The following is a 13167-nucleotide window of genomic DNA, read 5'->3' on the forward strand; positions in this document are numbered from 1 at the left end:
AAAAAAAAAAAAAAAATATATATATATAGAGAGAGAGAGAGAGAGAGAGAGAGAAAGAGAGAGAGCGCACGAGCGAGCATGGCTGGCTTCCCTGATTCTAACTAAAAAAAATGTCTTCAGTTACTTCCCAACTGGTTTTAAAATGTTTACAGAAACCATTAAATGGATGTGAATAGTAGTTGAGGAATGATGAAAATAATGATGGTAATGAAAGTGGATGTAAAAATTAATGCACACAGAACTGACTGAGATGCAAATGCATTGCAAATGCATAGAAAATCTTTCTGTGGGCCTTGTATGAACTTTTGATTGATACCATGAATAAAAAAAATATAGTAGCAAAAGTCTGTTGACACCTAGAGGGTGAGGCCTAGAAAGCTCACCTTCAAAGTGCAAACTTTTACAATATAATGTTTTAGCAGGGACATAAAAATAATCCTGTCTTTTCCTTTTCTAAAGGAAGTCAGATGTCCACCAAGTATTTAACCCTTGCTGAATTTACTTCAGTTTCTTGGTAAAACAAAGCAAAATATTTAGCCACAGTTATTACCCACTCTTTCACACACACAGAACTATTCTAAAGGGTGTGTAGGGGAGAAAAAGCCATTACCTATATTGTCGACTGATGCAACTCTTATTTAGAATAGTAAATTCTTTGAATCCACTAGATTAAATACCAATGTGTACCTCCCAGATTCCCTTCCTTTCTACCCTCCTATCCCAGATAGCTCCAATGAAGCTAAGAATTCTACTGTCTTTGTGTTTGTTTTCTAAGCCTCAAAATGAAAGCTGCTGAGTACCACCTTCACTGGAGCAAAATTAACACCCCAGGTGCACTTTCTACAGCACTTTTTTCTTCTCCACAATCACGTGGGCTCTAATACTCAAGCCTGCATCTAAATCTCCAGGTCGTCAGGCTGAAGTCTGCTGCTGGCATGACTGCTGGCTCTGCTTGAAGGTCACTGGTCCACAATGGCTAGCAGCTGTTGTTCGTGTCCAACAGCTAGTTTTTTAGAATTCTGGTTATCATCCTGCAAATGAAAAGGCTGTGTGTGAGAGCTGGAGATGGTACTTCCTGCCTGACCCATTCGGTTTTGTTCTGCACTGTGATTAGCCCAGTTTTGCTCACTTGCTTGCTTATTGTAATTGAGGCAAGAATTGTTTCTGCTGCCGGTGACCAGCTTGTACCCAGGAGGAGACATGGATGAGAGGAGAGCAGTTGGTAAAGAGAAGCCATTGAAATAAACATCTTTTGGAGATCCACAGTCTGGAGGGGCTCAGTGGGCCTGTGGTGGTATGGTAAGGATCACTCTTTCCCTTTACACTATCCCTAACACCCTTGAAGAAGACATAGAAGGGTTCGATGATATTCAAGGCAAGAGACACAAAGACACCACCAACATGAAGATAATGAAAATGGTTTTTTCAGTGGGGTGAGAGAGAAAGAGTCCACCTGATGTGGGCAGGGATCTGTTTTGCAGGTGTAAACGTCACTCAGACTGAATACATAGGTGTACACTTGGATCAGCAAGAAGACCACCTTGAAGACAGACTTGAAGAGGATACTGATGATGTAGGTTCTCAGCAAGCCCCCTCGCATTTTCACTTTACTATGGTCTTCAATACCATACTTGAACTTACTAATTTCAATCTGCTCCAGGTGCGTTTCCATATGGACACCATCGGTTTGGGCCACTTTGAGTTCCTCTTCTTTCTTTTTCAGTTTCTCTTCCTTTCTCATCACATAGAACATGTGAGCCAGGTAGAAGAGCATAGGTACAGACAATTCTGGGAAGACCCAGAAGTGCACGTGGGAGATTGGGAAGGACTTGTTGTAGCAGACATTTTCACAACCAGGCAGACTGCTCATCATCCCAAGCTGACTTGACTGCTGTCCATAGGAGCAAGATTCAGAAAATGAATAGGACTGACAGCCACACCTTCCCCCAGCAATGGAGTAGGCTTGGACTTTGTCCAGGAGTTTGACTACGGCATTCCAGTCACCCATATTGCCTGGGCCCACTTGTTTGTTGAAAAGTGAAGTAGGCATGCCAAGTGATTGAACTCCTTGGAGGATGAAATAAAATGAACAGGCAAGTTTGGGCACTCAGACCTGTCTATTTAAAGTTTAAAAGGCTGCTGCTGTTGGGTACTTTCCTCATGCCTTCCACTTTTACCTGGTAAAAACTTTTCTTCCCATTCATTTCTGAGAAATACTTCCACTACACGTATATTTCTACTTTGGTCATTACTATTTTTCAGGACCTTGAAGTTACCATACCATTGTCTTCTGGCTTCCATTATTTTTTTGAGGAGTTAGCTGTTGACTCTTAGTAGAGTTACAGTCATGCACCACATAACAATGCTTCAGTCAATGACTGACCACACATATGACAGTGGTCTCATAGATTGTAATGGAGATGAAAAGTCCTATCACCTGGTGACACTGTAGCTGTCATAATGTTGTAGGGCAATGCATTGTTTGTGGTGCTATTGTAAACACACTTTTTGCATCTGGTTGTATAAAAGTATAGCAATACAATTATGTTTGCAACATAATACTTGGTAATGATAAATACTGCTGCTTGCTTGTATATTTATTGTAATATATTTATTTATTTGTTTGCAAGTCAGAGACAAAACTTCTGTCAGTTCTGTCTCCAAATACCACAACAGATGGGGTTCGGCTGGGATAGAAACCAGGAGCCAGGCATTTAATGTAGGTCTCTCACATTGTTAGCACAAACTCAATTATTTGAGTCATCATCACTACCCCACAAGGTCTACATTAGAAGGAAACTGGAGTCAGGAACTTGAGCCCAGAATTGAACCCAGGCGCTCTGACTTGGGACATAGGTGTCTTAACTAGCATCTTACCTGCTAGGCTAAATAACAATCTCAACAACCTCCCTTTCTCTCTCTCTCTCTCTCTCTCTCTATATATATATATGTGTGTGTGTGTGTGTGTGTGTGTATACATATATATATATACTTATATACTTTATATATATATATACATACATACTTTTTATCATTACTTTTGAAAACATTTATTTATCTGAAAGGCAAAGTGATGGGGTTGGGGGAAGAAAGAGATTTTTTTCATCTTCTGGCCTGCTCCCCAGTGGGTGCAACACTCAGGGCTGGGCCAAGCCAAAGCCAAGAGCCTGGAACTCCACCAAGATTTCCCACATGGGTGACAGGGGCCCAAGCACTTGGGCCATCCTCTGCTGCTTTCCCAGGCACATTAGCAGGGAGCTGGATTGGGAGCTGAAAAGCTGGGACTAGAACCAGCACTCTGGTATGGGATGCTGGCAATACAAGTGGAAGTTCAACCTGCTGTAGCACCATACCAGCCCCTTTATTATTTTAGACTGTACTCCTTTTACTCACAATAAAAAATCTAACTGTGAAACCACCTTAGGCAGGTCCTTCTCAAGGTGTCCAGAAGAAGGCATTGTTACCAGAACATGACTGCACCATGCTTGTTATGATCCCTAAAGACCTCCTAGGGTAACAAGATGTGGAAATGGAAGACATTGATACTGATGATCCTGGCCGTATGTAGGTTTAGACTAATGTGTGTGTGTCTGCCTCTTAGTTTTAACAAAAGTTTAAAAAGTAAAAAAATACCAAAATAGAAGAAAACATATAGAATAAGGATATGAAGGAGGGAAATATTTTTGTACAGCTATAAAATATATTTGTGTTATAAAGAGTTCAAAAGTTTAAAGAAAAAGGAAGTCTACAAAGGAAAAAAGCTTACAGTAGGCTATTAATTTTTTATTGAAGAAAGAAAATAATTCTTCTAAATTTAGTATAGGCTAAATTGTTTGCATCATCTAAAGTAATATACAGTAATGTCCTACCCTAAACCTTCACATTCACTCACCATCACACAGAGACTCACCCAGAACAGCTTCTAGTCCTGTAAGCTCCATTCATAAGTGCCCTATACTGGGGTACTTATTAAAAGTATCATTTTATGGGAACAGCACTGTGAAGTAGTGGACTATACGTCCATCTGAGGCACTTGCATCCCATATGGGTGCCGGTTCCTGTCCTGGCTGCTCCTTTTCTGATCCAGCTCTCTGCTAATGGCCTGGAAAGCAGTGGAAGATGGCCCAAGTGCTTGAGCCCCTACATCCATGTGGGAGACCTGAAAGAAGCTCCTGCCTCCTGGCTCCTGCCTCCTGGCTTCGAATTGGCCCAGCTCCGGCCATTGCAGCCATTTGAGGAGTGAACCAGCAGATGAAAGACTTTTCTCTCTTTTTCTCCCTTTCTCTGTAACTCTGCCTTTCAAATAAATAAGATCTTAAAAATATATATCTTTTATGCCATATTTTTACTGTGCCTTTTCTGTGTTTAGATACATTTAGAAGCACAAATACTGTTGTGTTCAAATTGCCCACAGTATTCAGTACAGTAGCATAGTGTGCTGGCTTGTAGCCTAGGATCATTAGGCTCCACGCTGTACAGCCTAACTGTAGTAGGACACATGTTTGCATGATGACAAAATTGCCTGACAACACACTTCTTGGAATGCGTTCCCATTGCTAAGTGATGCATGACTTTGAAGATATTAATCTGACTTTTCTTCCCTCTGGCTGTTTCCCACTTATTTTAATATCTTCTGTTTATATTTTCATAAATTTTACTGTGATGGGCCTAGATGTGAATTTCTTCTGGTTCATCTTGATTAGGCTTTTGAGGGATTCTTGAATGTTGAACCTGTCCTCCATCAGTCTGGATAATACTCAGCTATTATCACTTTGGGTATTACCTGTTCATAGTGACTTCTTCTGGGACTTCGAGTATGCCTGCCATTTCCTCACGCCTTACCCTCTATGACTCCTACCCTTTCTCCTGTATTTTCCAACCTCTTGGCTCTTTGTGCTTCATTATCAAGAGTTGATTTTGCTCTAATGTGTCAAATCTGACTTTTAATCTCAACTGTGTGTTTTTCATTTCTAGGATTATACTGAGTAAGATTTTCAAGTCTTTTCTATTGTTCTTGTCTTTTACCTTCTTGAATATGATAAAAATATTTATTTTAAAGTCTATTTCTGATTATTCTAATAGACTCTAAGGGCCTGTTTCCATTGTTCATTGTTTGCTGGTTTTCAATTATATTGCCATGTGTCCTTGGGTAATAGTTATTTTTTATTGTGTGTTGATTATTGTACTGACAATATTTATAGGAATAATTTTATGGTTAGGATAGCAATATTATTACTGGATAGTGAATGTATTTTCCTTCTGCCAAGCTCTGGGACACTAGCAATCCTGAATATACAATTGAATGCAGAAGATTGCAATGACCTGAATGCTATTCCCTCCTTGTGAGGATCGAATTTCCTGTTGACTAGTCTTCTGGTGTGTGTGTGGGGGTGATTCAACCTTTTCAGGGTCATAGGGATTAATTTGCCATGGCCACTCTCCCTTTGCAGGTCTTAAACTTCAACTTTCACCATCCAAGCTCCATGAAGCTATCTAAAATATTGGTCAGTCTCTTCATTTCTCTTTTTTTAATTTGGCAAATATCTCCAGGTAAAAAATTACTATAAACTGCAAGCTTACCTTTTTGCATTTTCTAGTTCTCAGATATTGCCCTGAAAGTCTTATGTATTTTTGATGTCTCCAAGCATGTTTTGGTTTGGTTTGGTTTGGGCATTGTATTTCAGGTTGTCCTGAACAGGAGAACTGGTCCAAATTACTTGGTTCCCAGTTATTAGAGGAGTTGATCTGGTAGTTAGGCATTTTAGACACAGTCAGCTGAAGATACGGACAGGAGTGTTGGAGACTGCTAACCCTCGCTTTATCCCCAGTATAACTGGAGACTCTCACATACTCAGCAACGTAAGATGACTGAGAGCCAAAGACTTCAGTTCTGCTCTAGAATTAGAATGTCAGTTCTTATAATCATTATGGAATTGGGTTTCTACAGTGTCTGCATTTATGTTTCACTGGCATTTATAAGTTAAAATTGGCCTTTGGCAATGGACATATTGGCCCAGGTGTTTGCTTCATAAAATTGAAGCGTACATTGATTGTTGACTTGCACAGGTGTCTCTGAAACCAGAGGCTCACCCTATGATTAAAGAGAAAACCACAAAAGCAATCTTTATGGAGGATGGGAAGCAGCTGGTGATCAAAGAAAAGAACCAAACATATTCTTTGGTTGTAAAAAGGATGGATATTCTTTAAAGATAAGAAGTTTAGAATAGTAAGAACTAGGAAACGTTGGTGTTGGTTACTAAGTTTATCGAGTCTTTATCTCTAAACATTCAGACAGGGGAGATTTGCATCTATGTAAGTGGTTTTAGGAGTCTTGCTGAGAGGCTGGAGAAAATGAAGAATTTTAAAAATCCTTTCCTGGAAACTTTACTGCCAAAAAGAGAGCAGAGAATTATGATGTTTAAATGTGAAGATTAAATACATATTGTAAAGATGTCAATTCTTTCTGAATTAATGTCTATATATACTACAATAAAATAAAACTTAAAAATAATTATAATTATGTCACAATATATGAAGGGAAGTTTCTCTCTAAAGAAACATTCAAGCTAACACATAACAAATGAATAATAAAAGTTATATATCACCATTTATAACCATCATGAACTAACAGATCTGGGTGTTGAGCATCAGTGGCTGCTTATATCCCTAAAAGAGAACTAACCAGATACTGGTTGTCTCTTGATAAAAGTGTACAGTGTCCGGCCAGCGCTGTGGCATAGTAGGTTAATCCTCCACCTGCATTGCTGGCATCCCATATGGGTGCCACTCTGGTCCCGGCTGCTCTTCTTCCAATCTAGCTCTCTGCTATGGCTTGGGAAAGCAGTAGAAGATGGACCAAGTGGTTGGGCCCTGGCACCCTTGTGGGAGACTCAGAAGAAGCTCCTGGCTCCTGGCTCCTGGCTTCACATCAGCCCAGCTGTGGCCATTGCGGTCATTTGGGGAGTGAACCAGCAGATGGAAGACCTTTCTCTGTCTCTTCCTGCCACTGTCTGTAACTGTACCTCAAAAATAAATAAAATATTTTTTAAAAAACGTGCACAATGTTACTCCTAAAGAAACCTAGCTTTAAAAAGTTGAATTTGCTCCTGATCAAGCCTCCATTAAAGCTAGTACCCAGGAAGTACATTAAAATACGCTGTTCAAGTTAGCAATCTCAGAGGGAAAAATCTTTAATAAAAAAAACAAATATTTAATCCAAGAGGATGGCTCTGACCTGCTTGGGTCCTATACCTACCACTTAGGCCAGTTCCATGGAACAAGGAGTTCAAATACTGTAATTGATGATTGTGTCATCCCTACTGCCAGTGATGGTGGGGGCAAAAGTTTAGCAGTTACGCCAGAATTTGCTGGAGAGTGGGGAAAAAGTTTCTTAAAGGAAGTAAGGAAGAAAACTTGAATGTGTACTGCCCACAAGATAGAGGGGACAGAGGTCATTTTGTGTATAATATTTTATTAAATTATGAAAGCAAGAAAGAATTATTCAGTGGATCATCTGGGATAGTTGCTTAGCAGTTTGGAAAAAAATTTAATTATTTCTGATCAAACACCAAATGAGCTCTGGGAATCAGAATTAATGGTGGAAATAATTAAACCATAAAAATCAGAAAGAAAATATGTCTGAATATTTCTGAACTCTCAATAGGAAATTCAAAGAAAATGCCAAAAACATTAAATGTGGTGTTTTCTTCTTTCTTCTCTTAACTGACTAGAAAGCAATTATATAATTGTGAATATTTTATTTGTACATGTAAAACATGTTAATATATGTTTAATTGTGTATCTATTAAAGTGTTTACATATAAAATATATCATTAGGCCAATAAACTAGAAAAATGCAATCTTACTTCCAATATCCCCTGTGAATATAGAGAAAAAATTCTCAGTAAAATACTAGAAAACTGAATCCAGTGGTACACAGGAAGGATTATAAACCATATCCAGGTGGGATTTTTTTCCCAAAAAATTTGCATGTCATCCTTGCACAGGTGCATCCTAATCTCAGTTTCATTCCAATTTTAACTTTGTATATGCTGCTGGTTCAAGAATCTAAGTGAGATTTACCCCAGGAATGCAAGATTGGTTCAACATATGAAAATTAAGCAATGTAATGTACACTATTTGAATACAATAAAGGAGAAAGATACATTCATCTCAATAAATATAGAAATCTTATTTAACAAAATCCAATATCATTTCCTGATTAAAAACACACACACACACACAAATCCTTCATGTTATTTCTTTCCAACTGGGACGCTACAAGATGGCTCCCGCAAAGAAGGGTGGTGGGAAGAAGAAGGGCCATTCTGCCATCTTGTGACCCGGGAACATACCATCGACATTCACAAGCTTATCCATGGACTGGGCTTCAAGCAGAGTGCCCTTTGGGCACTCAAGGAGATCTGGAAGTTTGCCTTGAAAGAGATGGGGACTCCAGCCAGCTGTGCCCTTTGATGCCAGGCTCAACAAAGCTGTTTGGGCCAAAGGAATAAGGAGCGTCCCGTACTGAATCTGCGGGAGATTGTCCAGAAAATGTAATGAGGATGAAGATTCACCAAACAAGCTCTACACTTTGGTTATCTATGTACATGTCATCAGTTTCAAAAATCTACAGTCAATATGGATGAGAACTGATTAAAGTTAAAAAAAATGCAACAAATTAGGAAGAGCAGGGATCTTCCTTAACCTCCCAAAAGGCATCTGTGAAAAACCCAGAGATTACTGGGTTGATGAATTACTCGGTGCCAGATAGTTTGATATGGTTCACAGATTCCTGTGATTCTCTTCCTTTTAGTTACAATCCTTTTCTCTGTCTTTTTCAACATGAACAATTCCCACTGATCTATCTTTAAGTTCTTCAGGCTTCCATCATCTCCATACTCCATCCAGTGAGATTTTTACTTGACATTAAATTCCTCAATTCTATAATGTGTTTTGTTTTATATACATGTATCTTCAATTCAATGTTTTGTTTTATATATATATATATATAATTTTTACTTCTCTGCTGAAATGTCCTATCTTTCAGTGCAATCTGTTTCCTTTACCTCACTGAGCATATTTGAGAATAGCTGCATTAAAGTCTTTGTCTACATTTACAACATTTGGGTTGTTTGATATTGGCCTTTGCTGACTTCTTTTCCCCTTAAGAATATGCTACATTTTCCCAAATCACTGAATGTCAAGAAATTTGGATTGAGTCCTGGATATTATAAATGATACCTTATGGATTCCAGATTCTGGATTCTTTCATATTTCTTCAAAGGATATTAAAAGATTGTTGTTCTTGAGCAGTATAGTAATTGGTTCAACTTAAACTATGAATTCTTTATTGCCTGTAGAGCAGAGGTTTGAATATCAGTTCAGAGATTTTACTGGATTGAGTGGTTTTATTTACTTGAAATACAGATAGAGACTTCTTAGATCTGTTGGTTCTATTCCCAAATGCCTGCAACAATCAGGGTAAAGTTAGGAGCCTGAGCTCCACCCATGTACTTGTGCCATCGCTGCTGCCTCCAAGGGCGTACGTGAGCTGGAAGTTGGATTCAGAACCAGAGTCAGGGTTCAAACCCAGGCACTCTGAGACACTGGCATCCCAAGTGATATCTGTGCCAAACACCTGCCCTTAGATCTTTTATTTCAGGTGAATAATTTAGAGGCCAGCATTGTGGCATAGAGGATTAAACCACTGCCTATGACAGTGGCATCCCCTATAGTTGGTGGTTTGTGTTCCAGTTGTTCCAATATTGCTAATGTGGCTCCCTGCTAACGTGCCTGGGAGAACAATAGAAGATGACCAAAGTGCTTGGGCCCCTGCACTCCATGTGGGAGACCTGGTTGAATCTCCTGGCTCCTGGTTTTGGCCTGGCCCAGCCCAGTCCCAGTTGTTGTGGCCATCTGGGGAATGAACCAGCAGATGAAGATCTCTGTGTTTCTCTCCATCTCCTTGTATCTCTGCCTTCAAGAAAAAAAAGGTAAACAATTTGCAGACTTATGTGTGTGTGATTCAGAAGTCAGACCCCGGCTGAATTTGTACATATGGAATTAGGGGTTCCCCTTTTTAGACTTTCTCATTTGTGAGCTGTCTCACTCCCTGGAAGCACTTGTTGCCCCAGGTTCTGTCTCCTGGTGGACTTCCTGTCAGGGTTTTGGTTGTTCACAACATGTTTCATCTGCAGTCAACCCTTGCAGTCGACTTCTAAAAGCAGAAACTCACCCATATCTTCAAAGTTTCAATTTCTCTCCAACATTTGCTGCCCCTTGTTGAACTCTCCTGAGCCCTCAGGTAGGTGGTTTTTATTTCTTGTCTGAGGGAGTTACAGTCTGTAAGGAGTTTATTCCTCCGTGCCGGTAGAGAAACTTTTCCATACCCTAAGTTTCAGCATCCTACTTTAAGAAGAAACATCAGTTGAACAGACCCTTAGAATTTAGTGGCAACCCACACAAGTAAGCTATGCCTGGCACAACGCTGTACGTTTGCTGCCAAGAGGGTGGAAGGGTGTCTCCCTATTGAGTGTGACTGTACCACAGCTGGGCTCACCTACTCACAAGCTTTTCCAATTGTTTCTAAAGGCAAGAAATACTATGGATAAGCCGAGGATGGTTCTGTCACATAAGACTTTCAAATGTCCCTCACAGCAGAGTTTCTAATAAATCTAAAAAATCAGAGAGAGGGATTTTTCAGTGTGGAGCACTAGCCTCCTGAGACAGTGCAGAACCTCTCGCTTTTCTTAGTCGCCGTGATCACCAATGGATTCACTATGTCACAACAACTTCTCAGAGCAGACATCCCTCAAATAGTGCTTTCTAGGTGGCCAGGGTCATTTACTTCGGAGACACTTAGAAAGTGTTCATTACCATATTTTCCTGTTGAAGGACGGAAAGGCAATTGCCTGAAGACTGTACAAATCACTGTGGTTAATGTGTGGGGGTAAACTTGAGGCCCCTAGCAGGACTAATAGCAGGTGGGAAGGTGTCTAATGATAGACCATACAGGATGTTGGACAGATATTTCAATACCAAACTTACCAGAAACATTATATTTTTCATTGTTCTCATGTTTACCAACAAAGTAACCTCAATAAAACTTGGCAAATCTCAAAATGTTCTAAGATCCTTAAATTGGCCCTTACTTCTTATAATGATAGTTATGGATAGAACATAATAGTCAGGACTGTGAGAGAAGGCTGTGCCCTTTAGATCTCACATCTTTTTTAAAATACACAACCTATGTTTAAATATATTTTCTTTTTGAATATTTTTAATTGCACATAAAATTTTACATATAAACGGGTATCATGTGATGTTTTGATATATGTATTCATTGAGTAATGTTCAAATTTGTTTAAACATATGTTAATGCAGTGGTTCTAAAAATGTGGCTCAGTGACCTTAAGCCTTAAAATCTGTGGCATTGCTAAAAATGCAGATTCCTAATCTTAACTCAGTCCTACAATATGCACTAAAATCTCAGGTGGTGAGAACAAGAGGAATAGGATCTTTCTTTCTTTTTTAGATATTTATTTATTTGAGAGGCAGAGCAACAGAGAAGTGAGAGAGAAGGAAAGACAGAGAGAGATTTTCCATTCACTGGTTCCATACCCAGATGGCAACAGCAGCCAGGGCTGGGCCAGGCTGAAGCCAGGAGCCAAGAGCTTCCTCCAGGTCTCCCACATGGGTGGCAGGGGCCCAAGCATTTGAGCCATCTTCTGCTCTTTTCCCAGACCATTAGCAAAGAACTGGATAGGAAATGAAGTAGCAGGCACACGAACAAGTGCCCATGTGGGATGCTGGCATCACAGGTGGGGGCTTTACCAGCTGCTCCACAACGCTGGCACTGGAATGGGGTCTTTCAACTTGCATTTTTATCCAAGTCCCCAAATAAGTCTCACCCACATGAAAGAGAACAACTGTATTGGATATTCCAAAGGCTATTCTTCAATATAAAGATCACAGGAGAAAGAAATGAACCATCAGGTCATGAAAAGACATTAGAAATTTAAATGCATATTAATAAGTGAAAAAAATATATGAAAAGCCTGCACACTGTATGATTCCAATTACAAGACTTTCTGAAAAAGGCAAAACTATGGAGACATTGGAGCCAGCATTGTGGTGTAGCAGGTTAAACAACCGCCTGCAACACTGGCATCTCATATAGGTGCCAGTTTGAGAACCAGCTGCTCCATTTCCAATCTAGTTCCCCTGCTGGTGTACCTGGGAAAGCAGCAGAGGATGGCCCAAGTGCTTGGGTCCCTGTACCCATGTAGGACACCCAGAAGAAACTCCTGGATCCTGGTTTCAGCCTGGCCCAGTCCCAGATGTTGCAGCCACTTGGGGAGTGAACCAGAAGATGGAAGATCTCTGTCTCTCTCTTTTCTCCCTCTGTAACTCTACCTTTCAAATAAATAAATAAATCTTACAAAGAAAAAAAAAACTATGGAGACAACAAAAAGATAAGCAGGTGCCAAGGGAGGTGGGGGAAGGGATAAAGAAGAACACAGAAAACTTTGAAAGCAGTGAAAATACTCTGTGTGATATTACACAAAGTAATATGTGGACTCACATCAGTTCACATCATTCCAAACCCATAGAATTTGCAATACCAAGAGTAAACCCTAATGTACACTGTGGATTTTGGATGATAATGTGTCAGTGTAGGTTGGTTGACTGTAGCAAATCTATCACTCTGGTGGGAGATGTTGATAACAGGGAGGTATGTGTGTGTGTTGGGGAGGAGTGTTTGGGAAATCTCTGTACCTTCTTTTCAATTTTTCTGTGAACCTAAGTTTACTCTAAAAAATAATATTTTTTTAAAAAATCCTAATAAAAGGATTTAACAAGTTCTGAGACTGTTTTCTCACTTGATACTTGACTGCACGTGTCCTATGTCTGGGATACCAGCTGTGTACTGGCAGGACAAAAAAATGAGACAATGAGTGAAGTATGGAAGTTCCTGTCCTCAAGGTGGTTCTGTCTGATAAGGGAAGAATAAAGTGATCGGGATTCCTTTTTTTTTTAAGATTTGTCTAATTTTTTTAAGATTTATTTCATTTATTTGAAAGATAAAGTTAAAGACAGAGACCAGGCAGGGGGAAGGGAGAGAGAAAGATGTTCCATCTGCTTGTTCCCCCAGATGGCCTCAAT

At 39.7% G+C, this 13167-nt stretch overlaps 1 pseudogene; it reads right to left on the reverse strand.

Moving 5' to 3' along the window:
- Nucleotides 1-718: 718 nt before the first annotated feature.
- On the reverse strand, nt 719-2466 carry LOC100346015 (gap junction alpha-1 protein-like; annotated as a pseudogene).
- Nucleotides 2467-13167: the final 10701 nt, after the last annotated feature.

This window comes from Oryctolagus cuniculus, chromosome 3 (assembly GCF_964237555.1).
Source record: "Oryctolagus cuniculus chromosome 3, mOryCun1.1, whole genome shotgun sequence".
Lineage (NCBI taxonomy): Eukaryota > Metazoa > Chordata > Mammalia > Lagomorpha > Leporidae > Oryctolagus > Oryctolagus cuniculus.